The sequence below is a fragment of the Sebastes fasciatus genome, chromosome 3, assembly GCF_043250625.1.
Source record: "Sebastes fasciatus isolate fSebFas1 chromosome 3, fSebFas1.pri, whole genome shotgun sequence".
Lineage (NCBI taxonomy): Eukaryota > Metazoa > Chordata > Actinopteri > Perciformes > Sebastidae > Sebastes > Sebastes fasciatus.
This window is the reverse complement of record NC_133797.1, coordinates 14,264,802-14,280,906: the sequence shown is the minus strand read 5'-3', so window position 1 is coordinate 14,280,906 and position 16,105 is coordinate 14,264,802. Positions and strand designations below refer to the sequence as shown.

Here is a 16,105-nt window from a genome sequence, read left to right as displayed (position 1 = left end):
AGACGAAGGCTGCGATATGTGTAAATAATTAAATGATTGAGGAAAAAGTACCAAGCAATAATAGATTTTAACAGGTCAAAGATAAGCACAGTTCATAGTATATTTGTGTAGGTATATAGAGCCTATATTGGATACCCTTTTCCTGCCTTTTAGTAAGAGATGTTGTGAATGAGGAAATGGAGTGATTTAATATGACATTTGTGCTTTCAGCAACTATCAGCAAGTTTTGTTTTAAGCTTTTTGTCCGTTATCTATAGTAATAATAATGGTCCAAAATTTAGTAAAATTGCAGTTTTAGGTCAAAAACCTTAAAATGTTCTTGGGGGATGACCCCCAAAGCTCCACCCACATTTATACCAGTTGTTTGCCTGTGATGTTTGTGGGTTTTTAATTGAAAAGGATGGTGATGCTTTAGTAAAAATATGACAAAGTATTTGTACAACTGTTGATATAAGAGTTGTAAATTAGAGGTACAGATACAGATATAGATTTACAAATACAAATCACTCTGCATTTTTTTATGCATCGTGTTTTTTGAGTTAGATAACTTGACATTTGTTTGTGAATACTTATGAGACTGTTTTGACACCATAAAAAAAAAACAATGAGATGGAAATATAAAGAGATGAACACTGTTATTCTCTATCAGGTGGAGGATATAGTGGATGTTCAACGTATTTGTGAGAGCTGTTGGTGGAGAGTTGTCACACTAATCACCGGCTGATCACCTGCCCAACCAGAAGAGGGTGCTGCAAAGCAAAACAAGGTAAAGATGGCATGTTTTCTCATATACTATATGTACTGTATTTAATACAAATATCCTCCTGTATCAATGACTAACTGAAAGTGGTGAAATGAGTGAAACTGAATATTTCTGTCATTATAAGATAAGGACACTCAATTATGTTTGTTCACAGGAAAATAGAAAACAGTACAGGAAACACAGGAATTGGTTTTAAAATAATAGAATTTAATTTAAAAAGAAAAATGTTTGTGTGAAATGTACAATTCACTGAGAATGACTGACCCAATCCAGAGACAGCAGCATTCTCAAACTAATTTAAATCATCACATTCAGAGCACATTTACATTAATATTCACATTTATATGTTACATTATTAGCTACACGGCCATGATAGATGCTGATTGGCAAAGTAGTCAACTCTACATTGTGCCAAGGTATAGGGTCCATCACTCAAAAATGTTGCCAAAATTACTTTTCTATATTCTGGGTGTACGTAGGCCTACATAGGACAAATGCAAATCCCTCACAGCAGGTTTACCTCTAAATGCAAATCTGACATGAACAGGTGAAAAACTGTCTATCTCATGCTTTCCCAGGCTTTGCGATTGTGACTGTAGAATAGAGAGTCTGCTGTGCTGCTGGAGGATGGGTATCACCCTGAGAGCTACTGATAGAGGAGTTGACACGGGCCGAGGAGCCGTTTTTATTTGCGTCAGGGAGTGCATTCCCATCTGTCGAGACAATGAAAGACTTCTCCTGGAACTTGATGCCGGCATAGTGGAGCTCGTCTACGGGAAGGTTGACGGTTGCATAAACGGACGGCAATGCATCTCCTGAGCTTGCCTGCTGGTTCCGCATCTGTATCTCCTCATAGTGGTGATCTCCTTGATTTCCCTGCAGAGGAAGAAAGGGAGCAGTTTGATACATGCAGCTGTTGTTCGCATATGCAAACTCATAAACACACACACACACACACCTCTGTGTTATGTTCAGCATTTGTCCTCTGCTCTGATGATCCCCCTGCAGCACAACATACTGAGAAAAAGAATAGATGTAAACAACAAGATATTTTTATCTTTCGGCATTCAAAGTTACTCATCACTGTCAAAATCATGTGCAAGTTAAGCTTTTCATTCATGTTCATTCAGCAATAACATCACATGATCTGTTTTGTAAGGAAATATATTAACGTGACTTTGGTAAACTACCAACAATCATTTTGCCAATGAAAGGAGAACTTAAGACAAGAAGAATGTTTATAAAACTACAAATACATATAAAAAGTATGTGTGCGTGTATGGGGTTTGGCATGTTTTCATCCCTCACCTTGTGTCCTGGGGAGTTTGTGTCTGCACAGTATGAGCACGAGCACAAGTATCAGTAACAATGCCGGACACACTGCCGCAGCAGCAATTTCACCTGCAACCAAGAGACAACAGTTGAAGCTATTAAAGAAGAATGCAGTGTTATGCATATTTAGGGAGGTATGAACAGCAGCTGTTTGTTTATCAGTAGCAAGTGGCCACCTGGCTTCATGGGGTCACCAGAACGATTTTTAGAGGTTGCAGATGATGTTGTGTTCTGCTGATGTGTAGAGTCTGTTTCGGTGGTTTCGGTGAGTTTTTCAGCTGTGCGAGGGTAGAAAGCCAGAAGGTTAGAGATGTGACAAAAGGCATAAGACACACACACACTTCTTCTTCTTCTTCTTCGGTTGTCCATCTAAAGCGTACAGCAGGATGGGGCTGACTGTCAAACCACCAAGACAGAAGTGATCTGGAGCACCAGCATCCCATACATTTTACCTGTCTTCACTGTTGGTGTTGGTGTTTTCTGCAGAGTTGGAAGGTCTGATTCATTGATTTAGATGTCTCCTGACCCAGACGTTAGTGACAAAAGGCATATGGTGGGCCTCAGAATGCCACCTTGTAGGCCGCAGAGGTACTGCCAAATGGTTATATTAACCTCCTCAAAATCCGACGGCCACTATTCTGTCTTTCAGAGGTTGTAGCGGGCTCAGTTTTAAAGCTAGAGTGAAGATACTGGTATCATATGAAACTAAAAAAACCTAAAGAATCCATTTCAGAACTAACGTCATGCTAGCTCATCGGGAAAGAGGCGAAACAACGCTCCAAATATAAGCAACAGGTTGGCGAGGAAAAACTGGCATGGCCATTTTCAAAGGGATCCCTTGACTTCTGACTTTAAGCTACCTGAATGAAAATGGGTTCTACCCACGAGTCTCCCCTTTACAGACATATATGTCTCGGATGCAGTGGCACAATATGGAGCATTTTTTTAAACGAAAAAATAAAAAGTGTCAGGCAGTGATGGGGGAGGATAGGCAAAATATTTAACACATATTTATAGCCCAGTTTGACATTTATTTGGGAAGGTGGACCTCTGAATTTTTTTATCAATGGAAAGTTGGCCTTAAGATACGAAAGGTTGAGAGCCCCTGGCATAAGACACACACACACACACACACACACACACACACACACACACACACACACACACACACACACACACACACACACACACACACACACACACACACACACACACACACGCACACACGCACACACACACACACACACACACACACACACACACCGTTTTTAATGCAGGAAGCTTGTCATCAATCCATCTCCCATCTCTATTTTCACCTTCTCTTTGTTCCCGGTCCAGGTTCTGTACTCCATCACTGTCATTATAGCACTCATTATGTTCATTCATAAATAGTTAGTGGTGGATGAAGTCCTGCATTCAAACCCATTCAAAGTATTGGAAGCAAAATTTACTAAAATTATCACCTTTAAAAAAAAGCTAAAGGCCCAGCTCATTCATGAACACCTCTGCACCTAATGACATTGATGCTATTGATGATGTTGATGGCAATGATATTGAGGATGATGATATTGAGGATGTTGTTTACAGACCTTTTTACTAAGTGAATATTAATAACCTGATGAGTTGCTCTACATCTATTCATCAACAGCAGCACAAACGTGTTCTGATAGAATAATTGTACTGCATTTGGTTCATAGGTACAGAGTGTATAAGTTATACTTGTGTTAAAGTATAAGACAAAAGTGCTCAATGTACTCACCTACAGAGAGGCGGATTTTGGGGTATACATGCCCCAACTTGTTAAAGCCACACCAGTAGGATCCAGAGTCATCTTTGACCAGATTTTTGATGTACATATCGACGTACTTCTCTATTCTGTCATCCTTTATACAAAAGTCTTGACTCTCATGTTTCGGCTTGCCACAGCTGGAACGCTTCTTCCAGCACAGGAATTTCTCATTGCTCTCATGGCTGTCTTGATAGTTAAACCTCATTTGGACAGTTTCTCCAATATGGCGATTTATTTTCACTGGTTTATTGTTCCCGTCTGAAAACGTAAATGATTAATATGTTAAATTATTGGATTATTTTTCTAACCACAAACACAGAAATCTCTTACGTAAAATAACCCAAACTGTTGTAAATTTTGAAGAAAATAGTGTGTATATACAGTATATCACCCGTCACTCAAGACGCCAATTGAGAAAAAGATCATTAAATAATAACTAAGAAATAATACATTATTAACTTTTTATAATTCATTATGATAAAGCTAACTAACCATACAGCTGGATAGTTCAATATTTAACTATGCATCATATTTTAGGTGAAGAAAGCTCTGCGGCGGCTGCACTTCATCAGGCTGCTGAAGAAGGCTGGACTCAGACGTCAGCCCCTCACCCTGGCCTACCGAGGACTGGTGAAAAGCATCCTCACCAGCGGCATCACGGTGTGGTTTGGGAATGCTACCCAGGCTGAGAGGAAATCGCTGCAGCGAGTCATAAAAACTGGAGAAGGAATCATGTGCTCTAACCTCCCCTCCATGGACACGATATACACCCAGCTCTGCAGGAGGAGGGCACAGAGCATCCTGAGGGACAGACACCACCCAGCTCACTCTCTGTTCAGGTGGAGGGAATCAGGACACAACCTGAGGCACCACAGGCCAGAGAGCATCTCCACTCTCAGAGCACGCTTTCACAACAGCTTCTTCCCAGCTACAATAAGACTGGTGGCAAAGGACGTTAAAGAGGGACACAAATACCCCACACCTTGCCTCACCTCCATACCATTATTGACACACAGTACACCTGAACTGAATGGACTGTAATGCTGTGCAATATGATGCCTTCCACTGTGTAATTGTCTGAAATATATTAATTATTTATTTTTTAAAATATTTTTGAGAGCTACAAGTTCTTTTAACATGGTCATGGAGCATATATATACACTGTATATTTGTATTCTGGGGGTATCGTTCCTATGCATAGGGTAGTTTAGTTTATTTATTGACTACACTGAGGGAGTTTTATATTTTAATAATTTATTTATTTATTGTGTTGAGTTGAATGTGCTACTCATTTTGTACTGTAATTACCTTGTGCCTTTTCTACCTTTTTTCTTTTCTTAAAGCTGACTCCTCGGTGTAGACTGCTCAGAATTCAAATGTACTTATAGGTGCAAATGGCAAATAAAACTCTTGAATCTTGAATCTTGAATCTTGAATATGTTTTTTATGTACATTAATTAACTGCAAAGTCATTAATATATATAGCTGTCAGATAAATGTTGTGGAATAAAAGGTGCATTTTCCTCTGCATTTTAGTCTGGAAGAAGTATAAAGTAGCAGAAAATAAAAATACCACAATGTACTTTCCCTGACTAGATGAGTTTTTTCTAGCAGTCATTTTCTTTTGAAAACAACAAGCTTGCACGTCTCTACAAAAGTATTTTGCAGGATGCTTTACATCTTCATTGTACTTACCGTCTGTTTGTCCCGTCACAGACAGTAGCCTCACACTAGCTGTTATAAAAATTGCAAGAAAAAAACGATTTCATCATAACATAGTCAACAGGTTTTTGCTAAAAATACAGACAAATAACACTGGATTACTTTGATACTGAAGAAAACTTAAAAATGTGCAGATTCTCAGGAAAGTTCTGGACTAATAAAGAGCGTCTTTTTTCTGTGATTTCTAAGCAGATTTCCTCATAAGTCACACTGAATCTGAAAATGTCTGTAACATATGTGTTCAGATATGACACGACTGATGTCATGTCACCTCACATTAGGCCTATCTTTGTCTCACATCTCTCCCTTGGGGAGGCCTCCAGATGAAGTCCGTCATGATTATCATGACGTAATGTGTCAACTGAGTTGTTTGACTTGCATGGCCAATATATTTGCATTGTGAGTTTGTTACCTACCTACCTTATTGAGATGGTTAAAACAACCATCAATGGGAAAATCCCTTCTGAAGTTTAAAGCCAGACTGTGAATTTTGAAAGCAATGCAACACATTCTTCCTCATACAAATGGAAAGTGAAATAAGCAATAAAACATACCTTTGCTCAGTTTAATACACTCAAGGGTTCTGCTGTTACAGCTTCACTTTGTCTGGTATGACTATTAGCTTTTGGTGGCTAATAAACTGGGAAAAAAAGTTCGGAAACTTGTGTTTGGTCGATTAATTCTCTGTTGTTACAATGCTAATTGGCATTGTATTTTACATCGTTAGAAAGCCTGTTTATTTACCTTCACAATGATGTCCAACTTGTAAGGATCATTCATTTGTGGGATGAGCAGCACAGCTTATTATGTGGGTAGCGCCCACACTTCATTTTACAGGTCCGCAAATTTCATGGTAATTAGGTGATAATAAGCAAATAACCTATTTGAAATATCTTTGGAATTACTGCCAAATCACCCCAACATTTACCTCAAATTGATCGAAAACATCATCAGTTTTTGGACTTCTTCTTCGGTTGTCCATCTAAAGCGTACAGCAGGATGGGGCTGACTGTCAAAACCACCAAGACAGAAGTGATCTGGAGCACCAGCATCCCATCCACTTTACCTGTCTTCACTGTTGGTGTTGGTGTTTTTGGCAGAGTTTGAAGGTCTGATTCATTGATTTAGATGTCTCCTGACCCACTGGTTAGTGACAAAAGGCATATGGTGGGCCTCAGAATGCCACCTTGTAGGCCGCAGAGGTACTGCCAAATGGTTATATTAACCTCCTCAAAATCCGACGGCCACTATTCTGTCTTTCAGAGGTTGTAGCGGGCTCAGTTTTAAAGCTAGAGTGAAGATACTGGTATCATATGAAACTGCAAAAACCTAAAGAATCCATTTCAGAACTAACGTCATGCTAGCTCATCGGGAAAGAGGCGAAACAACGCTCCAAATATACGCAACATTTTGGCGAGGAAAAACTGGCATGGCCATTTTCAAAGGGATCCCTTGACTTCTGACTTTAAGCTACCTGAATGAAAATGGGCTCTACCCACGAGTCTCCCCTTTACAGACATATATGTCTCGGATGTCATTATAGTACTCATTATGTTCATTCATAAATAGTTAGTGGTGGATGAAGTCCTGCATTCAAACCCATTCAAAGTATTGGAAGCAATATTTACTAAAATTATCAAAAGTAAAAGTACTTAGTTACTGTGAAGCAGAATGGCCCCTGTCAACGTTATATAACTAAATGACATTATTTTAGTTGTATTACTGATGTATTAACATGTTTTAAAGTTTTGCAGAGGTGTTCTTGAAAGAGCTGAGTCTTTAGCCACCTTTAAAAAAAAAAGCTAAAGACCCAGCTCATTCATGAACACCTCTGCACCTAATGACATTGATGCTATTGATGATGTTGACGGCGATGATATTGAGGATGATGATATTGAGGATGTTGTTTACAGACCTTTTTACTAAGTGAATATTAATAACCTGATGAGTTGCTCTACATCTATTCATCAACAGCAGCACAAACTTGTTCTGATAGAATAATTGTACTGCATTTGGTTCATAGGTACAGAGTGTATAAGTTATACTTGTGTTAAAGTATAAGACAAAAGTGCTCAATGTACTCACCTACAGAGTGGCGGGTTTCGGGTTGCGCTGACTCGCAAGAGCAGCCAGAGTCGTCTGGGTCCAAATTTTTGATGTACTCATCGCTTATATAAAACTTGCATTCAATCACATGTCCCCCCTCGTCTTTTTCTTGTATCAGCATGACACAACTGGAAAGATCGTTCCCATTGCACTCATTGCTGTCAATGATCGCTGGAGAGTTACACTTTTTTTCCACTATTGTATTGTCCCCGTCTGAAAAAGTAAATGATTAATATGTTCAATTATTGGATTATTTTTCTAACCACAAACACAGAAATCTCTTACGTGAAATAAACAAAACTGTTGTAAATTTTGAAGAAAATAGTGTGTATATACAGTATATCACCCCGTCACTCAAGACGCCGATTGAGAAAAAGATCATTAAATAATAATTAAGAAATAATACATTATTATTAACTTTTTATAATTCATTATGATAAAGCTAACTAACCATACAGCTGGATAGTTCAATATTTAACTATGCATCATATTTTATAAGCTGATCATATGTTTTTTATGTACATTAATTAACTGCAAAGTAATTAATATATATAGCTGTCAGATAAATGTTGTGGAATAAAAGTTGCATTTTCCTCTGCATTTTAGTCTAGAAGAAATATAAAGTAGCAGAAAATAAAAATACCTCAATGTACTTTCCCTGACTGGTCTATGAGCTGCTAGATGAGTTTTTTCTAGCCATCATTTTATTTTGACATCCAACAAGCTCGCACGTCTCTACAAAAGTATTTTGCAGGATGCTTTACATCTTCATTGTACTTACCGTCTGTTTGTCCCGTCACAGACAGTAGCCTCACACTAGCTGTTATAAAAATGGCAAGAAAAAAAACGATTACATCATAACATAGTCAACAGGTTTTTGCCAAAAATATGTTACACACTAATAAAACAAACTGGAGAGCATAATTACCTGTCATCAAGTAAATTATGACTTTCAGTGATATCCTCATTGTCTCAGTCTAGCTTTTTCCAGTTTACTATAATCTGCTGTGATGCAAAACAAATTTCAGACCTGTCTGACAATAAAGTATTATCGTTATCGTATCGTAAATCCCACTTTATCAAATATTAAGCTAAACTTCTCTACCGTCCTTCGTCATTGTACTACTGTCAGGACAACTGTCACACCTTCTGTCTCTCTGCACAAAATCTGCTTCTCCTTTCTAGCATATAACATTTGCATTTTAAAATTAGGTTGTACTTTTTTATACAGAGAGTGAAACAGAGAGAGAGAGAGATGGAGCGTGAGAGTGCTGACTAATATTCAGAGTAATTCTTCACCTGCTGCATGTCATGATCTCTTCATTTGATTAGATGTAAAAACCAAATATGGTTGTATACTTCACAGAACAATGTCCCTCTTGTCTTTGGATCAAATATAATTATAATACCAGCTATTTATATCCAGACTGCAGGTGTTCTAGTGACCTACCTATTAGGTGATGATGAGATACTAATGTATTATTTCCAGAAGGAAGGGATAACAGCACAATGGAATATTCAAAACTTGCTTTCAGGTACAAATAAAAACCTGTATGATCTTCGTATTGTGTACCTGGAAGAATCAGAGCAAAACTTACATTGATATATCTTGAAATAATCCTATTTCCGAAAAGTTCTTTTAAAGTGAGCCTCCCATCTTTATGTGTGGTGTGGTGATCTAGGACATACAGTAGTCCTAGCTAGCAAGGTACCCATGATCCTGTAAATGCCTCTTGTAGCAACAGTTGTTGCCATTGTTCAGCGGAAGCTACATCGTCCTTTTTTTACACTTTTCAGTCGAAAAATCCATCATAAAAAACTATGGTAACACCTAATTTTAAAGGTCCGCAAATTTCATGGTAATTAAGTGAAAATTAGAATTTGAAATTTCTTTGGAATTACTGCCAGATCACCCCAATATTTACCTCAAATTGATTGAAAATTACTTTATTATAATCATTATTTAAAATTATATTCCGCTATTTCTCAATAGGTGGTAATTTATTTAATACATTTCCAGGAAAAGAATACAAAGTTAATTGATATGCTTTATTTCCATGTCTGCTGATAAATAGATAATAATTCTTTAAAAACTTCCTGAATCATGACATTAGCTACCAGGTTACATTTGTGTAGACAATAAGTTACACAATGGTGATATTTGTGCCTGATCAAAAGTGTTTTCTATTAGTTTTGGTTTTCCATCTCCGATGAAGAGCAGCGCACAGCCGCTTCTCAAGCCTAAGGGCCCTATTTTAACCATTATATGCTATATTAGCATATAATTATTCAATAAAAATGTTTATTAAATAAATGTTTATAATAAAGTAATTTTCGATAAATTTGGAGGTAAATATTTGGGTAATTTGGCAGTAATTCCAAAGAAATTTCAAAGAGGTAACTTGCTCATTATCACCTAATTACCATGAAATTTGCAGACCTGTAAAATGAAGCATTACCAAAAATAGATTTGCCTCATATCTCATCAGAGGGGGTATGAAAACAAATGTATTCTTTTTTAGTATGAGTGAAAAAAAGCTAGAGGATGAATTAGTCCTGTTGTATGACTTTTTTTAACAGGGCGTAAGGCTTGGTTAAAGGGACTGTTTGTAAGAATCAGAAATGCTTGTTAACAGCGACACCTGTGGCCGTTAAATCAACGAAAGTCAGCTTCGGGCTCGCTCTACATAGACATGAACGAGCATCGCTCAAAACAGTGAAGCAACACCCGTCAGCTAAAACCATAATATCACTCTATATTTCACCTGCTTGGCAGTAATGTTAGCTGACCAGACGAAGGTCTCTCCATGAATCACTGCTGATCCTAGTGTTGGCTTTTCCTGCCTCAGCCTCCCGACCGCGGGAGCTAAACTAACTCTTCTGCAGTGTGTAGTGTGCGCGCATGCACGTGTAGGGAGCTGAGCGAGAACGAGCGCGGTGTGTTAGTGAAGGCAAGCAGGCAGGCAGAGGAGCAGAGTACAGCAGAGACTCCGGCCCTGGAGACCAAAGCTACGGTCTCCCCCGCGTCCTCCGACCGCGGCCAACACTGTTTTGCAAGACGGGCTTCACTAGATATAACTTTGGGGTTTTGGTGCTTCCGTGTAGTTTGTGTTGGAGTCTGAGTCTGAACAACGTAGCCACAGGCGAGCGCACATATGCGAGCGCGCATGGGACACCGACCTGGATTGATTTATACTCGTAAGAAGTTACAAACAGTCCCTTTAAGGTTATTGGGTGTATTGGAGAAAGAGGGTGGCATTAATTGAAATGCTACAAGCTTTTATAGTTAATTTTAAGTCATAAAATAATACAATGAATGAACAGAATAACACATTGTGACCATATTATTATTGATTATTTTTATAAAACGGTCATTATACCCTTACAGTAGTGCATGAGACAGGTAATCTGAAAAAATCAACTGAATAATTTTCATTTCAGTTTGCTTCATCAAAAATTAAAACATATGAACCCATATGAACATTGAAGCAGGTTTTGCATGGCTGTAATAATTTGTTCTGTTCATACTGGCCTTTAAAAGATGTCATGACACCCATGTTTAATGCATCATAAACATACTTAAAATGCATTATAATCTGCTTAAAGCACTGTATAATTATAGTTATAAGCACACATACATTTTCAGATATGTATCAGATAGTTGTAGGTCTGTATGAAGAACTTATCCATAGTCAGTGTATTACCTATAGTACAGTACCTCCTCAATTTGGAGAGGCAGGCAGGAGTAGGCTACCAGCGCGGGAGCAAAGCAATGTATAGTTGTGTACGGGGCCGGCAGCAAAACCTATTTTGGCCTCCTAAAAGGAAGGCATACCAGTTTAAAGAGGCAGTGTGTAGGATAGTGGTATCTAGTGGTCAGGTTGTAGATTGCAACCAACTGAATACCACTCTGCTAAATTGACGATTTGCAAATGAATATAAGGGTTGTGAACAATGGCGCTTTAAAGCACGGGCTTACCGGGGATGAAGCCCCGGTAAGCCCGAGTACCAGGGGGGCCTCATGAAACACAATCTTAAAAAAATGTGGCTGGATGAGCCGAAAATCGTCTTGCAGTCGTTCTGTTAGAATGCCGGGACGGACCTGGTTGTTTATTAATGCGCGATGATGCAGCACTGATAAAACAATGTTCATCACACTAACTGTAGTGCAAAATAAACGTTAGATAGTTAGCGAATAATTACCAGAAGACTGTCGCTACCTGTGTTATGAATGTGAATTTTCTATACACTGTGAATCCATAACATGCAAGTGTTTTCACGGTAGCCCATCTACCCTATACGCACCGCTTTCATCGTCATCAGTTTATTGGTAGCTAGTAGCTAGTAATTTAGTGTGCCTTCAAATGAAACTCGTGAGCTTGTGTTTACAACACGGGAAGTTGTGTACACATATGCGTGGTGTTCAAGTGGTAAAGTCATGAGAACACCGCTGCTTAGCAACGGTAATATTAATGTTACTGTCGGCGTCTAGAAGCCACAGCGGCTAACAATTTAGCAATTTAGCAAGCGGGTAACATAATGCAGAAAATGCAAAGGCATACTGACAGAGGAAAAAGACGAGGCCGTTGGGAATATCAACATTTTCCTCAGACATATTATAAAATTATGAAGAAAAACGATATCTGCCATCTCTGAAAACGTCATCAAACACATCACAACTCATTGACTCGGAGCTTTCACAAATTTGCCACTTACGAGGTTGTGAATACCACAAGAAGGGGCGTTCATATGGACTGTTCTCTTAAACACGGTAAACACAATCCCATTTGAAGGCACAAATAGGCCTACTCATCACGTTATGCAGCCCTTACTGTTGGATCAGGCCTGAGGATCAGCTGATTCAGGCGGGTTAGAGCAGAGAGAGCTAAAAATGGGCAGGTAGGGGGTCTGGAGCTGGGAACCCAGGGTCTAGGCTATACGCTAGAATAAATATAATTAATGACACATTATTTAAAAGTTTTCTGAATCTGATCTATTGATTTACAGGATACGATTTTACGATACGATACGATACGATACGATACGATACGATACGATACGATACGATACGATACAGTACACTTTATTGTCCCTTGGGGAAATTTGTCTTGGACTCAGTGCGCCACACCATCAACTGCCTCCACAGCAGCATCAATAAATAGAGACATTAAAAACATTAAAAACAAGCAACAATCCACATGTAAACAGAGGAACACATAACAATGTAAAGCACAAACAACACATATTGCACATTACCCATATTGCACAAGATCTATATAAAACAGCATAAATAAGAGATTAAAATAAGAATAACAACACCATGACACTATTGCATAACCCTACAGCCTCAAGAAACATTATTTAAAATTGAAATTTTACATGGCAAACATTTCCAGAAAAATTAAATGTTCAGACGAAGGCTGCGATATGTGTAAATAATGAAATGATTGTTATAGCAAGTTTTGTTTTAAGCTTTTTGTCCGTTATCTATAGTAATAATAATGGTCCAAAATTAAGTAAAATTGCAGTTTTAGGTCAAAAACCTTAAAATGTTCTTGGGGGACGACCCCCAAAACCCCACCCACATTTATACCAGTTGTTTGCCTGTGATGTTTGTGGGTTTTTAATTGAAAAGCATGGTGATGCTTTAGTAAAAATATGACAAAGTATTTGTACAACTGTTGATATAAGAGTTGTAAATTAGAGGTACAGATACAGATATAGGTTTACAAATACAAATCACTCTGCATTTTTTTATGCATCGTGTTTTTTGAGTTAGATAACTTGACATTTGTTTGTGAATACTTATGAGACTGTTTTGACACCATAAAAAAAAACCAATGAGATGGAAATATAAAGAGATGAACACTGTTATTCTCTATCAGGTGGAGGATATAGTGGATGTTCAACGTATTTGTGAGAGCTGTTGGTGGAGAGTTGTCACACTAATCACCGGCTGATCACCTGCTCAACCAGAAGAGGGTGCTGCAAAGCAAAACAAGGTAAAGATGGCATGTTTTCTCATATACTATATGTACTGTATTTAATACAAATATCCTCCTGTATCAATGACTAACTGAAAGTGGTGAAATGAGTGAAACTGAATATTTCTGTCATTATAAGATAAGGACACTCAATTATGTTTGTTCACAGGAAAATAGAAAACAGTACAGGAAACACAGGAATTGGTTTTAAAATAACAGAATTTAATTTTAAAAGAAAAATGTTTGTGTGAAATGTACAATTCACTGAGAATGATTGACCCAATCCAGAGACAGCAGCATTCTCAAACTAATTTAAATCATCACATTCAGAGCACATTTACATTAATATTCACATTTATATGTTACATTATTAGCTACACGGCCATGATAGATGCTGATTGGCAAAGTAGTCAACTCTACATTGTGCCAAGGTATAGGGTCCATCACTCAAAAATGTTGCCAAAATTACTTTTCTATATTCTGGGTGTACGTAGGCCTACATAGGACAAATGCAAATCCCTCACAGCAGGTTTACCTCTAAATGCAAATCTGACATGAACAGGTGAAAAACTGTCTATCTCATGCTTTCCCAGGCTTTGCGATTGTGACTGTAGAATAGAGAGTCTGCTGTGCTGCTGGAGGATGGGTATCACCCTGAGAGCTACTGATAGAGGAGTTGACACGGGCCGAGGAGCCGTTTTTATTTGCGTCAGGGAGTGCATTCCCATCTGTCGAGACAATGAAAGACTTCTCCTGGAACTTGATGCCGGCATAGTGGAGCTCGTCTACGGGAAGGTTGACGGTTGCATAAACGGACGGCAATGCATCTCCTGAGCTTGCCTGCTGGTTCCGCATCTGTATCTCCTCATAGTGGTGATCTCCTTGATTTCCCTGCAGAGGAAGAAAGGGAGCAGTTTGATACATGCAGCTGTTGTTCGCATATGCAAACTCATAAACACACACACACACACACCTCTGTGTTATGTTCAGCATTTGTCCTCTGCTCTGATGATCCCCCTGCAGCACAACATACTGAGAAAAAGAATAGATGTAAACAACAAGATATTTTTATCTTTCGGCATTCAAAGTTACTCATCACTGTCAAAATCATGTGCAAGTTAAGCTTTTCATTCATGTTCATTCAGCAATAACATCACATGATCTGTTTTGTAAGGAAATATATTAACGTGACTTTGGTAAACTACCAACAATCATTTTGCCAATGAAAGGAGAACTTAAGACAAGAAGAATGTTTATAAAACTACAAATACATATAAAAAGTATGTGTGCGTGTATGGGGTTTGGCATGTTTTCATCCCTCACCTTGTGTCCTGGGGAGTTTGTGTCTGCACAGTATGAGCACGAGCACAAGTATCAGTAACAATGCCGGACACACTGCCGCAGCAGCAATTTCACCTGCAACCAAGAGACAACAGTTGAAGCTATTAAAGAAGAATGCAGTGTTATGCATATTTAGGGAGGTATGAACAGCAGCTGTTTGTTTATCAGTAGCAAGTGGCCACCTGGCTTCATGGGGTCACCAGAACGATTTTTAGAGGTTGCAGATGATGTTGTGTTCTGCTGATGTGTAGAGTCTGTTTCGGTGGTTTCGGTGAGTTTTTCAGCTGTGCGAGGGTAGAAAGCCAGAAGGTTAGAGATGTGACAAAAGGCATAAGACACACACACACTTCTTCTTCTTCTTCTTCGGTTGTCCATCTAAAGCGTACAGCAGGATGGGGCTGACTGTCAAACCACCAAGACAGAAGTGATCTGGAGCACCAGCATCCCATACATTTTACCTGTCTTCACTGTTGGTGTTGGTGTTTTCTGCAGAGTTGGAAGGTCTGATTCATTGATTTAGATGTCTCCTGACCCAGACGTTAGTGACAAAAGGCATATGGTGGGCCTCAGAATGCCACCTTGTAGGCCGCAGAGGTACTGCCAAATGGTTATATTAACCTCCTCAAAATCCGACGGCCACTATTCTGTCTTTCAGAGGTTGTAGCGGGCTCAGTTTTAAAGCTAGAGTGAAGATACTGGTATCATATGAAACTAAAAAAACCTAAAGAATCCATTTCAGAACTAACGTCATGCTAGCTCATCGGGAAAGAGGCGAAACAACGCTCCAAATATAAGCAACAGGTTGGCAAGGAAAAACTGGCATGGCCATTTTCAAAGGGATCCCTTGACTTCTGACTTTAAGCTACCTGAATGAAAATGGGTTCTACCCACGAGTCTCCCCTTTACAGACATATATGTCTTGGATGCAGTGGCACAATATGGAGCATTTTTTTAAACGAAAAAATAAAAAGTGTCAGGCAGTGATGGGGGAGGATAGGCAAAATATTTAACACATATTTATAGCCCAGTTTGACATTTATTTGGGAAGGTGGACCTCTGAATTTTTTT

At 38.7% G+C, this 16,105-nt stretch overlaps 2 long non-coding RNA genes across 2 annotated transcripts; both read right to left on the bottom strand.

The window, feature by feature from the left end:
- Positions 1–972: 972 nt before the first annotated feature.
- Positions 973–3,482, bottom strand: LOC141765279 (uncharacterized). Its single transcript, XR_012593439.1, has 4 exons — positions 2,548–3,482; positions 2,072–2,373; positions 1,722–1,780; positions 973–1,639 (listed from the first exon to the last, which is right to left on the bottom strand). It is a non-coding gene; the product is annotated as an uncharacterized LOC141765279 (long non-coding RNA).
- A 10,507-nt stretch (positions 3,483–13,989) lies between these two features.
- Positions 13,990–15,884, bottom strand: LOC141765278 (uncharacterized). Its single transcript, XR_012593438.1, has 3 exons — positions 15,020–15,884; positions 14,670–14,728; positions 13,990–14,587 (listed from the first exon to the last, which is right to left on the bottom strand). It is a non-coding gene; the product is annotated as an uncharacterized LOC141765278 (long non-coding RNA).
- Between the last annotated feature and the right edge of the window lie 221 nt (positions 15,885–16,105).